Raw genomic sequence first — 21,559 nt, 5'->3', positions numbered from 1 at the left:
TTCAATTGTTCATTATGTGTATAGCTGTAGAATCTAAATGGACATCATCTTTTTAAACATTCACACAAGTTAAGTATTTTTCAGTGGAAGATTGGAGAGATTCATTAAAGACAAGCCACTGACGGTCAGTAACTGCACAGGAATGACATTTGGCTTGATCTAAAAAAGTTGAGAATCTGAGAGATCAGGTGAAATGCAATATACTTATTCCTGCTTTCACTCTTCATGTAACTTTTCCTAGGTATCTCCTTTTGATTATTCTCAATGACAGGATATTGAGTTAAACTGTTTTTTGGTATGCTCCCATATGAACAATCTTCGATACTGGAAAATATCTATTAATGGATACACGTTACCATAGGTAAATGCTATGACGGCATCCTACTCTTTGCAAGTAGGGCTTAGAGACAGATTCATTATTATTCTTTTATGATTCCACTGAAGTCTGATGCCCACAAACATTTTCTACTTAACTCTACATCAAATATCTTAGTGTTTTCTCTTAATGATAAAAATAAAGCTTTACATCAAATATCTCACTATTTGTACTCATATTTTACAGACGGTTCAATATTCATAACAGTAATGCAAACAGATTAAGGGTATAAATTCAGTTCTCATCTTTAGCATATTTTAAATCCCTGTACAAACTCCTTCATTGAAGAGACTGAAGAGTAAAATGGTTTTAATTAACTGCAGAATAAACCTTAGAACATTGGCATTGACTTCACATTCTCTCAGTTTTCTTCAATAGTTCTGAATGTTGCTGTGTAAACAAACCTCAAGTAGGGTTAACTTTGTTTCTCTCAGTCTTTACTTTGGATGAACTACTGTATTGAGAGAGTATAAAAAGTAATTAGCCATGCTGATGAGGAAGATTGTAGTCTGACTGTCATCATATTTTCACTGCAGGCAAGATGGAACCACTCATTTTCATGATTTCAGCTAGCTTAGTCGCATGTGAACATTCTGAACTAACTGTAAACTGAAATGGCATGATGCATGACTGAAGGGACATTGCAATGCAGTACATTTTTAATGCTAGCTATTTTACATTTCAATTTATACAAAATATTTTTCATCTTCTCTAACATTAGTTTCCTACTTTATTTCACGAGAAGAAGATAGATAACGAGAGGTGGATATTGAAATATTAATTAGAATGAGATAAAAGAGAGGAGAGAAGATAAAGAAAAACTTTGTAATCAATAGTAAAACATTTAAATATGCAAACAATGAAAATTTGCACTGTGAACAAATAGAAGTGTCATGTTTGATATTGTGAAGAACTCATAGTTTGAGATAGGACAGGAGAAATTAAAATCAATGATAGGCACTGGATATTAATGAGGTGAGAGAAAGAAGAATGTAAATAAGCAATAGTGGTCAGGAGTGGATAAGCTGACAGCTAACAACCTGAACAATCAAAACCACTCTGTGTTTTGACAGACTTTTGCAGATGGAAGCAACATCCTTTCAGTACTCCCTGGGGATTGAATGAGTAAGATCTGCCCTTATGAATACTCTTATAAATAAGTTAACAACTAAAGCCCATAAATTAACTGATTCCTTACAATATCTCCTTATAAGAAGGAAACAGTGCTTAGTAACTTATAAAAAAAATGTAAACAAACAAAAACATACATAGGTGTCTGACTCTGTAAGATAAGTATAAATCCAGAATACAGCATGTCATAAAAATGACTGCAAACCACCGTGCCTGGAAATACAGGATGTAACTTCTATGAAACACTATGTTGCTAGTTATAAGAATATAACTTGCCTTACTTTAATTTGCAATTCTTTTACTTATGTGGTCAGAGTATAACACTGTTTCGCCCACATAACTGGCGCCAGTTTCCAAGCCTTGCTGAAACCAACCAGAATTGTGAAAATGAAGGTAAGAGAAAGTGAACGCAACACCATGACATCTGGGGAACTAGCTCAATTTCCAATCTGGTTTTAGAAACTCTCTGAACAACCAGATGCTCTTGCTTGTCTTTCCCTGCTTCTTAGCTCTACCATTCCTGCATTAAAAGGAGAAGAATGTCATCTGGTTATGTGTCATAGCTGGATCAGAGCCAGATGACACTTGAATATCCTTTCTCTAAAAGAAAAGAGTCCTGAGAGTATTGTTGGTTTCCTAATGTTTTTTTTACTTCTGTTTACTGAGACAAAGGAACAAAAAGTGAGCAGACATGTGAGTTTAATGCATTTATCTAATCCAATACTAGCATATAACCTGAAATCTGGTAGCATTCCACTTCAGTTTGCAGCATTTGTATCCACAACACTCTTTCAAATGTAGAGAATATTATTTCTTACGTTACTCTTCACATTCTTCAAGGTGAAAGCAAGCATCTGCATTGCTTGTAATTACCAAAAATACCCAAGCAATAATATTAACCACTGGATAAAAATTAAGTCAAATGGAAGCAGTTAAGTAAGAAAAGCAAAATACTAACACTGTACATTGAGAAGCATCTGCATACCTTAAATTTTGTTAATACTTATGGTCAGAACTCTTGTTTTCTATCTGTGCTGACAATTATGCTCACAGTTTTACATGCAGGTCCATTTGAGGCACACAGGTTAGGCATCTCAGGCCGACAGAAATTCTAAGAACACACCAGCAGTGCAGATGTTAATACAAAGTATTGCAATGGAGTTTTTGTTCAGTAACTGATTTATTTTAAATGCATAAAATACCCTTAGGAGCAAGGATTGACACCAGTCCTTTCCCCGCTATATATTATAACATTAATCAAAGACATGCTCTCTTGTGCTAGTCTTCTTCCACTGTACCTTGAATTTTGTGTTCTCAACTGTATACTGGTTCAGACTTAGCAAAAAGCAGGAAAACCACAAGCAGTGCCCTCTGTCTGTCTGTAATAGTGCTCTCCTATAACACAGTAGATGTGTCTAGAACACATAGTACCAAGACCTTTAATATACTGCTTGCTTTGGTAACCATAAAACCATTACATGCCCTGAATAATATCACTTTGGCTTGCATTAAAGGACACAGGGGTGATCCAGCCAGTCCTGCACAAAATGTTGCCTAAACTCAGGTAAGACAGAATTTCAGCATACTGCTGCTATTGCATGACACAATCTGTTGGCCTATTTTGGCATCTGGAACTTGGTATGTGCTTGCGAATCTCAAGTTAGGTCCTGACAACTCAAGAGATGAGATTTTCACTGTTGGATCCAGCCTCCAGGCTGATTTTTTACAGATATATGCATCACAGTACTGAAGTTTCTTTTTAAACTTGGTTTTAATTACTCTTGGTATATAACTTTCATATCTCCTCTAACATTAACAGTTTGAGGAGATGTGAGGCTGACAGAGAGTGAAGAAAAAAAAAAGGATTTATAAATGCAATAATGGGGTAATGCAATAATAGGACAAGTTATGAAACAAAAAGGGTCTTTTGTTTTATTTGTATTCTGTATTTGATTATGTATCTCTGTATGCAGGCTCTACTTTTTACCTTTCATGTATTTCCAGGAAAATTTTATCATTATGTACATTGATCTTTTGCAAAAAATATAGAGAGAAAGGGGAAAATGTTTAATCAGTCTACTATTTCAATCACTGCAAAGGTTTCATGCGAACCACAAAATATGTGTTAAAGTGAAGGCTGTTTGTCTATATTGGTGATATGAGGTATGATACAATGGCTATCTATAAACTTAATTTATAAAATACCAGCCTATAAGCACTATTTGTCTTTTCCTTAATAAAGAATACTCCTTTAAGGAAACAGAGAGTTTTTATATCAATTTGGAGTTCTTGCTTTCTGAAGCACTTTGCATGTGGTAAGGGAGAAAAGGTGAATAAAGGAAAGCTAAAGTTTATCCCTGAGGTTTCAACAGGTTGAGATAGTTAAGTTGTCTTTGCCAAAACTGTATGAAGAGATGCCTGATGGTCTGCACTATGTAGTTCTTGTTTTAGGAATGTCATAGGAGGCAAAGTTCAGTATTCTGATAGGGCTGCATTTATCTGTAGCAATAAACCACTGATATATTACACAGAACCTGTATGAGAAGATTTATGGCTCTATTCCAAATCAATTAAAACAAAACATGAACTGTATTACTGGGATATACCTTACATTACTGGGATATACCTTATATTAGATACACTTCTAAGACTCCCTTTTCTCTTTCCAAACAGTTGATGCGATTTTGTAAGCGGAAACAGTATTAATTCAATCTTAGAGGACACAGTGCTTGCTCCAAAACATGAATGATTACAAAAATATTATAGGCATTGGATTAAACTCTTAAAAATATACTCTTAAATAGGTCATAGAATGATAGAATTGTTTAGTTTTGAGAAGACCTTTAAGATCATGACTACAACTGTTAACCCATCACTGAACCATGTCCCTAAGTGACACATCTACATGCCTTTTGAACACAGTATCTCCAGGAATGGTCACTCATCCACTTCCCTGAGAGACCTGTTCCAATGCTTGACAACTCTTTCGGTGCAGAAATTTTTCCTAATATCTAATTTAAACTTCCTCTGGCACGACTTGAGGCCATTTCCTCCTGTGCTATCTCTTGTTACTTGGGAGAAGTCACAGATCCTCACCTTGCTACAACCTTCTTTCAGGTAGTTGCAGAGAGCAATAAGGTCTTCCCTTAGCCTCTTCTCCAAATTAAACAACTCCAGTTCTCTCAGCTGCTCCTCATAAGACTTGTTCTCCAGACCCTTCACCAGCTTTGTTGCTCACCTCTGGACACACTCCAGTACCTCAATGTTCTTGTAGTGAAAGGCCCAAAACTGAACACAGTATTCAAGATGCAGCCTCAGCACTGCTGAGTACAGGGAGATAATCACTTTGGGCATGCTGATGGCTCATACACAAATGACTGTTGACCAACACACCCAGATCCTTTTCTGCCAGGTAGCTTCCTAAGCACTCTCTTCCAAGGCTGTAGCTTTGCATGGAGTTGCTGTGACCGAAGTGCAGGACCTGACACTTGGCCTTATTAAACCATCACAAGCAGCTTCCCACAGAAGACACTCTTGTAGCTCTCCCACTTCCAAAACACACTACAACAATCCACCATGCAGCTTGTTGATTCAGAGGTGCACACAAACTAATAAGTATTCATAGATTTTCTTGGCTGGCTGATTTCTCTTTGATCAACTCAGGGCTAACATCCACCTGCAGCATTAGCAAGAACATAAATCCAGATGTCTAATTTTGTGAGAGTTCCATGTCTTTACATTTTTGTCAGATTTGACTAAACTGGACAACATAAAATATTGGAGTGCGCTAGAGACAGGTAACATGATTGTATATGCCTGATCTTATTAAAAAGTCAAGCTAAAAGCATTTGCACACTGTTGTTGCAAAGAATGCTGCTCTGTTACACTTTAAGTCACGCTTGTATTGGGTAGTTTAAAGAATTGCAAAATCACAGAAAATCTGAACAAGCATATACTGTAAATCCCAATAAAAGATTTTTTATTGTCCTCTGGAAGTACTTTCATCTTCTGGTTTTGTGAAAACTTTACGTGATGTTCTAAAAGGTTAATGTAATACTCTGTGTAACTTAAAATCTTAAAGCAGAGCAACAGAAATGCTGTTTATTTGACCTGAAAATGCTTTGGGATTTATTGTAAATTTGGAGGCTGCAGAACTCTGGAAGAATTTTTTAGTAATTCACTAATTTACTGTCTTTGAACATATACTGAACAGTAGTGATACTCTATATTTTTTTTTCTCATATTGGGACTCTTTATTGCTTACGTTGGCAAAACCAAAGCTGTTTATAATCAGAAAAAAAGAACAACTTTCCAAGAAATTAGTGAGGTTCAAAGATTAATAATCTAGAGCCGCTACCTATAAAAAAATGTATATAGGACTACTATTCTTTAATTTCAGAGTGAATGATGTCTTAAAAAAAAATTGTTCAGCATTAGAAAATAGAATGGTACACATGAACAATTTTTAAGCCTGTGCAAAAAGGAGTACTGAAGAACATCTGTCTTTATATAAATTAATATCCACTCTGTCTGTGAGCATGTCTGATGGTCAGCTTTATTTCCCACAGGAACTGCTACTATCACTTTCTAAATTAATTCAGTTCTATGACTGAGGTTACTTTTCTTAAAATTTTGTGTCATAGCTCAAGTACATTAACCCATTTGAAAAAATGCTGAATTATTCCTCACATAGACTTTTTGCCATTCAGTTCTGATATTTATACTGAATAGTTTAACTGTACTGTAAGAGTTTTAAATATTTCTTTTATTGTAGCAGGAACTTCTACCTTTAGAAAAATGTGAGCAATCTCTAGCTATCTTACAATAACCAGTATAAAGTGCAGGGGTGGGTGGGTGGGGTGGGATGTGTGTGTGTGTGTGTGTGTGTGTGAGAGAGAGATTGTCTATAGAGCTGAATGATTCTATTTTCTTATTTTACTTTTTTACAGGTTATAAAATAAGATGCAAACTTGATCCACAATTTTTCCTAAAACAAAAAATTCAGGCCCTCTCCTGCTCTTTTCTTCTTAAAAAATTTCTTCCCTCAATTACATTGTTTGCTGTTAGATTCTGTACGTGCTTTTCCGTGAAAAGTTGAGTTTTGTTGAAGGAAAATGTTCTGATGGAATAAAGTCTTTCTACTGGAACATTCTTCACTAGCTCTAATTCAATTCCCTTCCTTGAGGTCATAACAGGAGTTAAAATATTCATTCCTGATATGCTTTCACCATAACTTCAAACTGGACATACCAATGTTCTTAGAAGCATTATCTTGGGTCCATTAGATTGCTGCCCCAAAGGTATTTTGCCCATCTAAAAGACAGTTAAAGCTGAAGCTTTCACTTCAGACATATTAAAATGTCTGCTCATGAAGATGATAGGAGCAGCAGCCACAGAAACCAATTGGCATGACAGAAGTTTTAAAGACCTCTCAAATCTCAGATGCACCATCATGTCGTTCAGTGCTACCTCCTGCCATACAACATATTTATAATTGTGCAGAACTGCAGAGGGTCTCAAAGCAGCTGCCCCCCACTGTCCCCAGACCTGACAGGACAGAGTGGTGGTCGTAGTGCAGCTGATGAGACAAGACATAGCCTGTTGCCATCTGTCACCAACTGTAGTTCCTCTTCCAATCTAACACAGACATTCCATGGATGTGAGGTAAGTCACAGTGGTGAAGGATTTTCATTCATCCCTACTTGAAAATCAGTTTTCTTAGTGCAGAAACTGATACATGGCAGGACACTGAAAAGATGCATTTATTTCCTTCAGAGCCTGCTTTTCCTCATACACTGCTTCATTGCAGCTTAATTCTGACTTTGTGTTATTACAAGCTTTTACAAGTTTGTGCTGCCCATATACACTAGGAAGTCTGCAAGTCCCTAGAAGTAAGATGCAGACACAAAACTGCTAAGCTTTGTCTCCAAATTTGTGACACAGCCATAAGAAAGATTTCTATATTTGTTTCAAATTGGTAATTTTTCACTGTTTCCCATTTAAAAAAAAAAAAAAGTCCAGTATGAAACGTAGACAGAGACATATCACCATCCAACTTCCATCAAAAAAAGACAAGATATTCAGCATACAATCAGCAGCATTTTATCAATTTCCATAGCTGGGAGATGCAAACCATTGCCTATATAGTACTTGATATATATGGTATATGTAATTCAATGCCATGTAAAAGGTTATTTATGTGACAGTGGCCTTAACAATAAATAAAATGGACTTGACAAGGACAGACTTAATGATGTGGTACTCTCATTTGAAGTCCTATTCTGTCTCAGCACAGTGGGTAAGAATTCATCCATTCTTAAATGGGTTCTTGTAGTAAGAACTCTCATTAACCTCCCATGAACCTTTTATAAACTGAAGAGCATTGAAAATGTTCTAAACCAGCAAATGGTAAAAAATAGGAAATAAATGTTGCAGAAACACAAATCTGCAGGGATTTATTCTTTGAAATCTTTCACCTTGTACAGATTTTAAGACAAGGAATTTTTTTTCCTTCATAATAGGTATAATTTGAGTGATTGATTGTGCAGTTGAAAATAGAATTTATTATTTTTGAAATATGCTTTGTTTAAGAATCCAATATATTTGAGCCTCCTTTTGTTTATGGCTCAGTAACTGCTCCACTAGCTTGCTTTCAAAGATGCAGCAATTTTTTCCCCTCTGCTTATCGTCTATTTCTCTAGAAAACTATGTATCATATTTAATGACTTTCTTCTCAAAATCTCTTTGAAGTAATTTAACACTCTTTCTTTTGAATAAACAAAAATATGTGAAGAAATTCTATAAAAAAATATTACTCCAAAGGATTGAAAGTCTTATGTTTCTATACAAATATAAATTCTCGTCACAGACTCAGTACAGGCCATGATTCATGAATCCTATGGGATTAATGTAAAGCATTAAAAATGTATACACATAGGGATACTTTTTGTCAATGAAAACAGTGTGAGAGGAAACTAAAGAGAACCCAGATCACGCTATAAAAGGACATGACTTCAAAGTTTATGGCTTCATAGAATGAAGCAGAATCCACAGAGAAGTAAAGAAGTGTTTTATTTCCTTAATTTGCTTTTTATTCCCAGAAAGATACTTACTGAACAATTAAACAAACTCTGTAGTAGCGAAAGAATGCACTCACTACATCTCTAAAACACAACAGAATTGGAGAGACATATTCCAGGGCTGATATGCCACTATAAGCAGATGAGATGTTCCTTCCCCTTCTCACCAGTAGAGTTTAGGTCAATTGAATTCATCACGACTGAAACGTCAAGTCACACTTATTTGTTAGTCCCAATGTGCATTCATGTTTAAACACCATGTATTCCACAGAAAATTCTCCCTTCACAATATGCAAATATCTCAATATTTTTACCTTCAAAATTTGGTGGAAAGTGCTTTCTCATCTCCTACTTTTTTGTACTAAACATCCAAATAGATTCTTGACTCTTCCAGTCTTAACAGTCTCATTTTAAACAGCTTATTTAATTGCTACTCTATTCCTCTTTTAATCATGCCATGTTTAACCCAAGCATGGAACATAACCTATTCTCTTCAACTAAATCTCTGTTAAAATCCTATTCCAAGTGGGATCACTACACTAATTTTTCCACATATGCAAATATTTCTTACATTTATGAAAATATATTGCCTTCTTTATGCCTATCTTTTACATCATTAATTTTATTAGAAAAGACTACATTTAATTTGCCTAATCACAGTTATGGAGTGAATAAATATTTGTATCTCCTGTAAAAGGGTAACATTCTTTAAATACATATTGAATCATAAACTGAACCCTTTATTTTAACATTCATGTGGTTTTGGGTTTCATGTACATATTTGGCAAATCAATATTAGGAAGTATGGGTCTGTTAACAGACATGATGCCTTTTGAATAAGTGGTCAAATGAAAAGTGACATAACATGCATGGATATTATGGAGATTTTTTTGCTGTTGTTCAAGTCATGGAAAATGACATTTTGGAAGTCTAAGACAGTTAAGAGCTACTTAGACAAAAGGTGTAGTAATCTAAGACAGAATGGCACTGCCAACTACTCTCCCTACAGTAAGCTGTCCTGACTTCTGCATTTGAGGAAGTAAAAAATACATTTGCCAGATACTAACAACAGTGAGAGAAGATCATCTCTCATGGTAATCTGAGCCCTTCTTTGTGTCCACAATGCAGGAGCAACAAACTCAGACATTTAACAAACTCTTATCCTAGTCCATACCTTTGCCATGACAACATTGAGTAGTTCCTCCTCTTAGAAGTAGTAAAATTAAATTTACCAACATTCTTGATAGACCATGAGCTAACTTTTGCTCCACATCCAAATGACATGTATCCAGGAACTATGTTTGGTACCTGGAGCACATCAATTCATTAGATTAATCTAGCATCCAAAGTCAGCAATCATTATAAGTAGTATTCCTGTCTAAATTAATAGTCCATCTTTTCCCAAAGGAGAATTTAGGAAAATCAACAAAAAACATCACCCCACCACCCCTCCATACCTGTTTGACCAATCATCTTCTATGACAAGATGACCCATTTAGTGGATGAGGTAAAGTGTGTGGATGTGGTCTTCCTGGACTTCAGTAAGGCCTTTGACAGTCTCATACAGCATCCTCCTGGAGAAATTTGCTTTGTAGATCTAGCACTTAGTTGCTACTAGAGTAAAGGATGTCTAATTTACAAGTATGAAAAGGATGCACGAAGCTACAAAATCCAGTATTTTGCTGGGGATTTAGTGATACCTTCAAAACTACTCAAAGAGTGTACTGAAAAATACCAGGGACTCTAATTCATGACCTACTAACTGATTGTAGTCAATAAGCAGAAAAAATATATCTGGTGAACCATTGTTATACCTGTTGTATGAACAGTAAAGGCTTAATGTTTATAAAGGGCGTGTGCCTGCTTTTGAGATGAGGGCACAGGTTCAACAGGAATGGATTTCTATCCTATTGATGTGATTCTTTGGATTAGCACTTGTACTAGAGTTCAGAGGTCACAGTGAGTTTGCCATGCAGTAACTGTTGGAGCACTGCCAGCTCCAAGGCTCTGCACCAAAGATGGTTACATTCCTTATCAAATTTTGGTTTGCTCTCTAGTTTACGTGCACAGAACCTGTGAACCTGTCAGGGAGGTGCTGGCGGTTCCCTGGTGATAGGTTCACCCCAATCCATGCAGCACCCATAATTCACTAACTCCTGCACAAACTCACTGCAGGTGGTTATATGCACTTGCTCCCGCAGGTAGTATGTGGCAACTGCAACAGCATTCATGTCTCCAATAGTCTATATGTTGTCTTGGTGTTAGCAACATACACCTTTAAGCTGTCAGGGAGGCCACAGGTGAGTCAGCCTTGTAGGGTCAATAGATACTAACACAGGAGGCTTCTCATCCAAGTTCTTTCACACATAGCTTACATTCCTTTCATAAAAGCTACCTTTTGCACTGATGCAGATAAATCAGAGAACCCTGAGATTTTAATAATAAAGGGATGTCTTTTTTCTTGCAGATCTATTCCACCAGCCCAGTAAGTTGCTCTTGTAGTGAGTTATGTTGGTTTTGTGTGGAGTCATTTGTGCTTGGTTACATGGGAGGAGGCTTCAGTGCTGGTCATTGAATCACAGAATGGTAGGGTTTGGAAGGGACCTCTAAAGATCGTTTAGTCCAACTCTCCTTCTCAAGCAGGTCCACTTAGATCAGGTCACTCAGGAACATGTCCAGGTGGGTTTTAAAAACCTCCAGAGAAGGAGACTCCACAACATCCCTGGGCAGCCTGTTCCAGGGCTCCCTCACCCTTAACAGTAAAGAAGATTTTCCTTGAGTTTAAGTGAAATTTTTTGTGTTCCAGCTTTTGGCCATTACTTACTAACACTGGACACTACAGAAAGAAAAGCATTACTCCATCCCCTCAACATACACATTTCAAATACCTGTAAGGATTAACGAGATCCCTCTTAGTCTCCTCTTCTCCAGGCTGACCAGCCACAGATCTCACAGCCTTTCACAGAACCACAGAATCTCAAGGGTTGGAAGAGAAGTTGAAAGATCATCTAGTCTGACCCACTGCTAGAACAGGACCACCTAGTTTATTAAAGGTCTAATTTTTGCTCTAGTTGTTTCTCTTTCCTTTCATCTGAAGGTAATAGCATTTTGAGTTCCCAGTTTTCTGCTTTTAGGGCTTGTTTTTTTGTTGTTTGTTTTTAGCTCTCCATTTTCACTTTTCACGTCTCCGGTTTCAGTTTCAAGTATGTTTATTTGTGCTGATAATTTCTTTCCACTTTCTTTTCAAAGGTTAATTTTGTTTTCAGAACCTTATTTTCTGACTTCAAAGCAGTGTATTCTACATTTTCATTTCTTTTGGGGGAAGAGGACATTTTCACTTCCTTCTGTGCAGAAGATAAGCAAGCCCCTAATATTGCACAAGCAATACCTTTACCATCCTTAAAATTTTGTTCACATCTACATATTTCTATCTGCTATACAAATTTTTTCTCATATTTCCAACATTTTTGGGCCCATTCTATTCCTACTTGGGACAGTGCACACATTAATTTTTTGCAGTCATTTATCCATGGCAATCTTGCCAACTATGCTAATATTTCTGTCACATGAAGAGTGAGAGTTTGGCATTTGCCTGTCAGAGTACCCCCAGGAGTCTTTCACTAAAAGCTGTTTCACAAAGTCGAGGGTTAGGATTTGATTTATGAGTCATAGTTTCAGAAGGCTGACAGTAGGTTAGTGTTGAAAGTGGGAGGAAGTTCTGCTAGAATACCAAAGGAAAACTTTTCTCATGATAGACAGGGGCTGGGGATATAAAAGACAAAGGTAACTGGAGGTATGAGTAGATCCAGCCTCCAAGCTCATACACAAGCACAGAAGAAAGAAGTAGAAAAATGGAGTTATCCAGGAGCTCAGTACCTTGCTTCTAGTTCACCTCTATCAGTTAGATGTCCTTAAAAATAAGGTGTTTTTTGCTAAAGACTGAACAGTCACATATCAATAAACAGGAATGTTGTAATTAAGAACTTTTTCAGGATTTCATCTGAAGGAAAACTGACTACTGGTCTGCTGGTTTATAACTCTGGAAAAACTGTAATTTTAAGGAGAGACATAAATCTTCCACTTTCCCCAATAAAATTTACTGTTCTACATAAACTGCTTAATCTCAAACTTACTGGTGCCTTGGATTAATGACTGGGGAGAGAAAAAAAGTCATATTTTATCTGAGTAAGAAATGACAGTTTTGTAGCAGTGAGAGCTGTAACCTAGCTAACTCTATAACAGAAGGGAAATGGCTACTTTCCAGCCTTCAAAGCTGGATTGAGCTTTTAAATACTAAATAAATCTCTTTTCCTACACTGATAAAACTTTCATTGTTCAGAGAACAAGTTTAAACCTGAGATAATATCAAATGCATTAGCAAAGTCTAATACAGGAGGGGGGAAAAGAATCCTATTTTAACTGCTCTTAAACTTTTCAGGTGTTCTATGGGTTTTTTCTGACCTTAAATACAAGCAGTAATGAAGCACTAATGACCTTAAAAAGCAAATATTTTATTGCATCTTACCTTCATACATATTATATCACCTTTGAAATCTCTTTATCTGCATTTATCTCTACACAATACTTCAGAGTCTACAAACATTCAAGCACACATTCTAACACTTAAGATACAGCCTTCCAAATATAGTGAACTTTAAACAGATACTTACATCAAATTCCTTTTAAATCCCCTGACAGTTTTTATGAAGGGATTTTTTTTTTTTTTTAAGTTAGCCATATGCACATATCTCAGCAGTTCCAGAATGAAAGACCACGATAGCTAATGGCAAGTAGAGGAATCACTAGCAACTGTCTCGCACAGTAGTTATATACATACCAGAATCACCGCAGTGCTATGTGGAGCACAGGAGATAGACATCATTTCAAATGGATGTGAGCTAATTTCAGTACACTCAGTTAGATAAGGTTATATGGTGGTTTAGCTGGGTACCAGGTGCCCACCAAGTTGTAATATCACTCCCCCTCCTAAACTGGACAGGGGAGAGAAAAAAAATATAACAAGCGGTTTATGGGTCAAGAGAAGGACAGGGAGATTGCTTAGCAATCAGCATCACAGCCAAAACAGACTCAATTCAGGGAGAAAAATATTTGATTTATTTATAAGCTATAAGAACCAGGAGATGAGAAATAAAACTGAATCTTAAAACATCTCCCTCCACCTCTTCCTCCTCCAAGATTCTCCTTCCTTCCCCCCCAGCGGCTCAGGGGATGGGGATTGCAGTCTGTTCATTACAGGTGGACTTTGCCATTGCTTCTTCTTCTGAGGGGGAAGGCCTCCTTCTCACTTTCCCCACTGTATTAGTAGCTATTAGTCCTACCAGCTACAAGGGAAGCTTGTGGCTTCTTTGTTTAAAGAAGTCAATCCTGTAGCCCCACCCTGCTTCCAAAAACCTGTGTCAGGCAAAACCACTACAGGTTAGGTTACATTTTTGCTTAAATTATGTGGCAACAGAGTAGAAGTAAATTGAAAAATGAAGAAAGATGTTTTTGTGGAGTTTGTAATGTCGAAGTTAAAGACATAATAATCTAAAAATAAAACGAACATTAGTAAGTCCCTTCCTGCAAATATAAATTTAGTAGTCAGCCAAATCACTCAAGGACTTTTTTTTGCCATGAAAAGCTCTTCTTTTTAAAACCTATTTTACTGTTCAGAAGGAACGAATCTTAACAGTGAAAGACAAGCCACTTAGTGCTGATCATGTCACCAAAGTACAATCTATGTCATATTTTTGATAGAGAGGTCCAGGAGAAGCAAGAAGTAGAGCCCAGCTTGCTCATAGAGTCATTACTCTTCTGCCTTTTCCTCCTCTCTCTCCTACTTTCTACCTATTAAATCAGTTACCAGATCAAATCCAGTCATTAAGACCAGTCCCTCATGAAGTGCAAGTCAAATAGGTCATGAGTACTATACAGGCCAGGCTCATTCAAAGCATTTCCCTTTTGATTTTCACTCCTACAAGTTTCATGTATTTTATCCATTAAGCTGAAATTAAATCATTTGTATAAAATACAATTATTTGGTCCTTATCAAATAATAGAACTGCAGAGCTAAGACTGTTTAACAAGTATAAAATTTAAGTGAATTTATCAAATAGTTATTCTAAAGTAAATTTATAAGTTAGCATAACTAAGCAAAACTAGGCTTCCTTTGTGAAGCTACTCCCAAAGGGAAGAACATGTATGAGAAATCAGGCATAACAGGGATGAGAGTGATAACAAGGTGGATTATTCAGATCCATGCACCTACAAGCCATAAAACATCCAAGAACAATGTTGGGAGCGATTGCTTAAAAGGAAGAAGAAAATGGTTTTTTATATTAACCATTAAGCTGCTCACTGTCTCGAACCCCTGTAGCATTCTTGTCCAGAATATCAAACAATTAATAGCTTAAGTTAGTTGGTCAAGTTATTTTGAAATGTATATAAATAGGTATGACTTGTGTAATAAGGATCCAACCAATAAGAGTGATGTAATGTGTAAAAGTAACAAAAAACCAATCAAGGTAATTGGCAAATTTATTGAACACTTATAAACAGGCTTTATATGCATAGTAAAAAAGAACAAAAGAACATTGGGTATAAATATCTGTTAATTTTGATGCTTTGTTGGACATTCTTTGGGAATGATCCCATGTCCCTGGTGCATCGTGAAATAAAGGATGTCTCTGATTATCTAACTTTGTCTAGATAAGTTTTCTTCCCAGCAGATTTGCAACAGACTTGCTCTCCCGTTTTTTGTATGTGTGTTTCTGTAAATCTTTGAGCTATAATCTATACAGATATACTGATTTAATGACAGAGGTTGAGAATAGTTCATTTCATCTTTACAAAAGGTCAGCCTAGTACTGCAGAAGACTTGGAGGTGTAAATATTAATCCCTCTTTGTCAGAGGTTACAGCTGAACCAAGTCTCATGTTTGAGCTCAGGAAATAACCCATCAGATGATTGTATTAAAATAGTTTCACAGCTCTCTTTAAAAAAAAAAAAAAAAAAAAAAGAGAACAGAAAGCAGAAGATAATGAATCACTCTGAAGATGTTAATCACAGGAACTACTGGTTTTTAACCAAGCTACTCAAATGAAAAGGGATCGCTTGCCTAACATCCGGGTGAATTGGGCTGTTAATTTGCCTTAGAAGTACCATTACTAATGGATTAAAAAAAAAAAAAAGAATTCCTGTCCCTTCCACCAGAAATTTCCTCATCCTATTTCACAGTTAAAATTTTAAAAAAATTAAAAATATTTTAAAAAATCTTTTTAAAGAGGTTTTTGTTTTTTCTCCACGAAGTCATTGTTTGTGCAGTGCTCAGTTCTCAGTTTGTTGTTATGTTGTTGACTAGATCAGATAGCTTGTGTTGGTGCCATGTTTTAAATATTTATGTTAGCAAAAACATGAGGCTTAGCATAGCTGCAGTGGGAAGAGGATGCTCTAAGGGTATGTAGAAAATATGATGGGCTTAGAGGAATATATTACTCACTTCTGAGAGCTTTTATTCTTTTGATAACACAGTGACTTCCAGCTTTCCAGAAGAAATGTAATTTATAACCAAATTCCTATTTCCATTTCCTTCAGTTAGAAGTCTTAACATTATACAAGTGTTCACATGACTGGTGTAAAACACCTTAAATGCATCATCCTCTCTTCCTCCCCTTTCCACAATAATCATTCACTTACAAGAGAGTATGGCAAAGCAGCGGCTACAGATGTTTGTCCTCCACACTTATTTCTGCTCTTCCGCACATGTGCCAGCCTCTGGGTCCTTTTTCATCTAAATTAAGCCATATGTTCATCTCCCCAGTCTCTCTTCAAGAAATTGTGTCAAGATTTTTTACAACTAAAATAACTGAAAAGAAAAGTAGTCTTAGGAAAAAAGTAGTGTGACTGCATCACTTATCACATTTGCTTCTCTTACACTTCTCAAATTTATTTTAAAAAATGAAGGTTTAGAAGCTCACAACTATTGAATTTGAAACTCCATCTCCATCCTGATTAACTTCAGATGTTTTTCAAAGTAAATGAAAGAAAAATATTTCCTTCTCTAATTCTTTTTTTCCCCTTACTCCTCTAAGAGAATATATCTGGGGAATGTTGAGAAGACATTGGTCAGGCACCAAGAGTAAGGTTATATATTGAAAACATTCTGAACAAGAGATTTATTTTGGTATATTTTAGTCAGAAAAAAATCCTTTTTTAATGAGATCTGCTTTTCAACATGCATTAGATGGCTTTGAGTTCCAAAACAGAACAGGTTCTAGACCTAAAACATACCAAAATTTTGTGATTCAATCATAGTTTAAGAATTTTCTTTTCACAGACATGCGAGCTTCCTCTTTCTGAGATGCTCATATATCTGAAGGTTAAACTCACCTCATGTTTTCTTACAGTTTTATGTGAAGGAATGAAATTTCACTCTCAAAATAAATAAATAAATGTCCCATTCCTTGTTCTCCCTGGGTATTCTAACTAGCCGTCAAAAAATTCAGTCATAACCAACTCGCTGTGTATGAAATCACTTGAATGTAGTGACTAGAGAATAACTCTTACATTTTAGCTTTGAATATGGAGTTATAGGTAAAGCAGTGGTTCTGAAACCAATATCACTGTATTTTTTCTGAAAAAGATACTAAAATTTTTTTAACCGCAAGATGCATTCTAGGTCACTGCAACTTTACAAGGCTAGAAAATAAAGAAGCAGGACCTTATCTTCTATACTATACTTCCCTTGGGATATATCCAGCAGACTATATACACTCAATTTGCAGTTTAAAGTATGTGGAAGAAAACTCATTCTCTTCTATAGTAATCTGTGCTTCTCTATAAAGACACATGAAAAATGGGAAGAGAAAGGGGACTATGACCTCAGCAGTTTAAGGTTACTAAATAACTATGTGTGTCATGTCTGCTTTGTAGACTGTTTGATGGAAGAATGAACTCTTATACATTCCAAATCAGAATTGCTTACCAACTAAGATAGTGAGGAGACCCCAAATTGTCAGTTTGAGATCATGTGATTTTCCAGGAGGGACTGCATTCTTGCAGTGATCTGTCCCATGGGTGACAATCCTTCAGATAAACACTTTTTTGGAGGGGCTGCTCCTTTTTTCCCCCTGGATCCAGAGACTCATTTAGGATATTTTAGGATTTAAGTGAAAGAGAGACTTTTGAGGACTAGCTTAGCTGATAAAGATTTCTCATATGAGTCACATTTTAGGCAGTAACACACTGTTACTAAAGAAATTCTGACCATAAAGATATACAGGGAATACAGGCATAAACATGAAGTGGTGGGGCCTTTTGTGTTGTGAGGAGAAAAAAAATAATATGGAGAAAAAAACAGATATTTTAAGGGAAGAGTACTTTCTAGTAGTAGACAAGAACCTTTCATCACCTTTTATTATGCCTGCAAAACAATGGCATAATTAAACGTAAGTGAGCTTACATTTTTCTTCTGTCTTATGCCTCATTTATTTGATTTCCTTTCATCAGAAGAGGTCACTAGCAAGAAATGGCATCAGTCATCACAATTTTGGCAGGCCTGACAGTCAATTTTGTCACCTCTGCCAACCCACTCATCACTTTGTGCCATGATGATAGTATCACACTCAGAACTAGCCAGAATATGGTGAAGGCTCCAGAAAATGAGTCTTTAGGATATGGCTCCTACTTTAGCTAACTAATTTTATACAGACAAATGTGAAAAGGAATAGGAAATACCAGCATTCTATCTTTTCCAGCCTATTGCCACAGAACTGTGTCCATCTGTTTTTTTATTGTAAGATGAACAAATCCTGTCAATTGGATTTTACATATAAAATTGAATGTGAAAGGAAAAATTAAAGTCTGCATTTCCTGAAAAAAAAAAAAAAAAAAATCAAGATTATTGTGTATTTCCAGGCCATAAGACCTATTACTTCTTTAGATGGAGGATGCAGAGACTGATTCTAGTACATTTGTGCCACTGTATAAACAGTAACATAAGAAAAGACTTATAAGTGAAAAATTAGCTATATTGAAACAGCAAGGAATCATATTTTAAGTAATCTTACTTATTTCTAAAGACATCTCACTAAATGTTACGGTTATAATGCATATGTCTGTCCATGACTGTGATAATACACTTAAGGAGACAATTTAATAGAATGATAGAATAGTAGGATTGGAAGGGACCTTTAGACATCATCTAGTCCAACCCCCTTGCAGAAGTAGGTCCACCTAGATCAGGTTGCATAGGAATATGTCCAGGCAGGTCTTGTTGCACCTCCAAAGAAGGAGACTCCACAATGCCTCTGGGCAGCCTGTGCCAGGGCTCCCTCACCCTCACAGTGAAATAGTTTTTTCTTATGTTTAAGTGGAACTTTTTGTGTTCCATTTTAATTTCCATTAAAAGCATGAATTAATTTTCTTTACTAAGGCATAATTGGTCAGAAGATAATATCACCTGAATTTAAGAAATAAGGCAATGAGTAGATATGAAAAATCTGAGCTTCATAACAGGGGTCTTTTTCCCAAGGAAAAGAAAAACGTCTTTTAACAAAATCCTTGAAATGAAGGAAGATAAACAAATTAGTGCTATGATTTTTATTAATCCTCAAAAATAGGCAAAATAGTAAAATCTTACACTGTGCAGTGGAAGACTATGGTAAGTGCTAGATTCACTTCTGTCTATTATTAGAAAGCTTTAAACAAAGATGTACTGCTCCTAAGTGTCAAGATCCTTGAATCATGGAGAGAAATTGAAGATACCTGTGAGAAACAGTGACACATGTATCATGGGATGGTTTGAATAGAATTGAAACTCAGGCTATGATCTTTCTAACATGCTACACCTGATTTAATACTTCAGATGATATCTATTGATCTGTACATTCAAACAAATGGAGAAATTGACCCTGCCTGTTGAGGAATGCAAAGCAGCCCTTAGAATTCACTCTGTCTATTAAATACACTGGGAGTTAAATATGGGATCACAGGGCTTTCAAGCATTTTATAACAAGTACCAGGGTAAAAACAAACAAACCAACCTAAAAAAAAAAAAAAACAAAAATAAAAAAACCCACCCAGCAAACACAACTAAGAACAGTCCTGAAGAAAGGCGTCCCAAATAATCAGAAAAAGTTATTTCTTTTGATTTAATACAATTTAAGAAGCACTGCACTCTTCCATACAGCTTCAAATGAGGAGGTGGGAAAGAGTCCTGTAGTTGTTTTAGTGGTGATCACAAATCAAGTGAAAATACAACATTTAAAATACCTTAGTTTCTAAGACACTTGCTATGTTTCAAGGAAAATAAAGTCTTACTCAAGTTTAGAATATAAGACCCAGTGTGCCTTGTTTCAAATTTACTTTTGGATTAAACAAAATATCCCTTGAAGAAAGATGTTATCAAAAGTTGGGAAATCTAATGCATATGCAAAATATTTAATGGGGGAGTAATATATCATTGAAGGGAAAAAAATAAGAATGGTGGTACATCATTAATAAATACAGGATGTACTCCACCCATACCTAGAGAGTGTATGACAGACTCGAAATCCCTGTACCTTGTAGGGTTTACAATCAACACAGCATATAGTAAGCACTGGTCAAAGCCAACATAGCTAAGCAGCTAACTGTATAAAGGCTATGTGCTTTGCTGCTGCACTCTTAATCTTCTTATTTAACACTGCATTATGATATTGAATTAACTGAAGTGCTTTTAGCATGTTCAGAACCTGATAAAAATAAATAAATAGCCATAGGACATAAATAAAATATTGAAGCAAATACATGATCTTACCAGAGTCAAGAGGTGACCTTGTATATCCAGTGGTATAAAAACATTAGGTTTGTTGTGATCTGCCTATTATTTTTAAAACCACACCATATGAAGGGGTTTCAAACATTTACTTAATTACTCACAGATTAAACCAATACAACATTCATTAACTGAGGATATCAATAGTCCTTACTTTCTTTTTAATATCTGCTGCATTCCTTCTTTTAATTACAAATTAAAATCAATATTAAATAAATAATTTTTAAAAAGTAAAATATTTTGTTGCTTGACATTTTTTAAAAGACAAATGTGTACAATTTTGCAGAAATTCTTGAGAGATACATATTTTCCTTTAATAAATGCTATATATTTTGATTGTTTTATGCTTTATGCACAACTTCACTACTTTTAATAATCAAGGAACAAAATTATCTATTCCAAAAAATATTAATAATGAAGAATTTTCTTTTTAAATGATTAAAGTTTCCTGAATCAGCCAATTTAAACCACTAAAATTTCACATAGTAAAACGAACTCATTTTCAAGTATTTCTGTTGAGATTCTTCTGCTATGAGCTGACTTAAAAAGAACATGAAGGTAGAATTACACATTCAAAAGAAAAGAAGTTGCCTGTTTTCCAGACGTGCATAAATAAGTGAAAACACCTTAGATATCAATTTATAATTAAGTCATTCAAACACTAAGCTTAAATATAGACTGAAGCACTAGCTAGAATAGCACTGTTTTTAAAATTAACCAGGACACAGACCTTAATAAAAAGGGGGTTTCAAGCTCTTGTTGCATCTAACAACTATAAAATCATGCATGTGGAGGGTTACCAGCTACAAGATTGAAATCCAGTCAGTTATGAAAAGGTCTGTCTCATAAGTATTGATGTGGGAAAAAGGCTTCCAAACTAACTAGGGAAAATTATTGGCTTATTCGTACAGTTCTTACTATCATAGAACAAGCATTAGAAAACATTCTTGCTAGACAATAGAAGCCCAAAGGAAGTGGCCATTGGGACATTTTCAATACTTTGATATAGTTAAATATGTAATTATGGAAATAACACAAAGGAGTAGGTTTCTGTATTTCTTGATGTCTTGGTAACCGGCATAAATCAATCATAAGCTGTTAGCCTAAATTCAGATCTTCAAGTGAAGACAGAAGAGGGAAGGAAGAAGAGATAATTAA

The sequence above is a fragment of the Colius striatus genome, chromosome 4 (assembly GCF_028858725.1).
Source record: "Colius striatus isolate bColStr4 chromosome 4, bColStr4.1.hap1, whole genome shotgun sequence".
Lineage (NCBI taxonomy): Eukaryota > Metazoa > Chordata > Aves > Coliiformes > Coliidae > Colius > Colius striatus.
The sequence above is the reverse complement of the archived record's forward strand: the minus strand, read 5'-3'. Positions refer to the sequence as shown.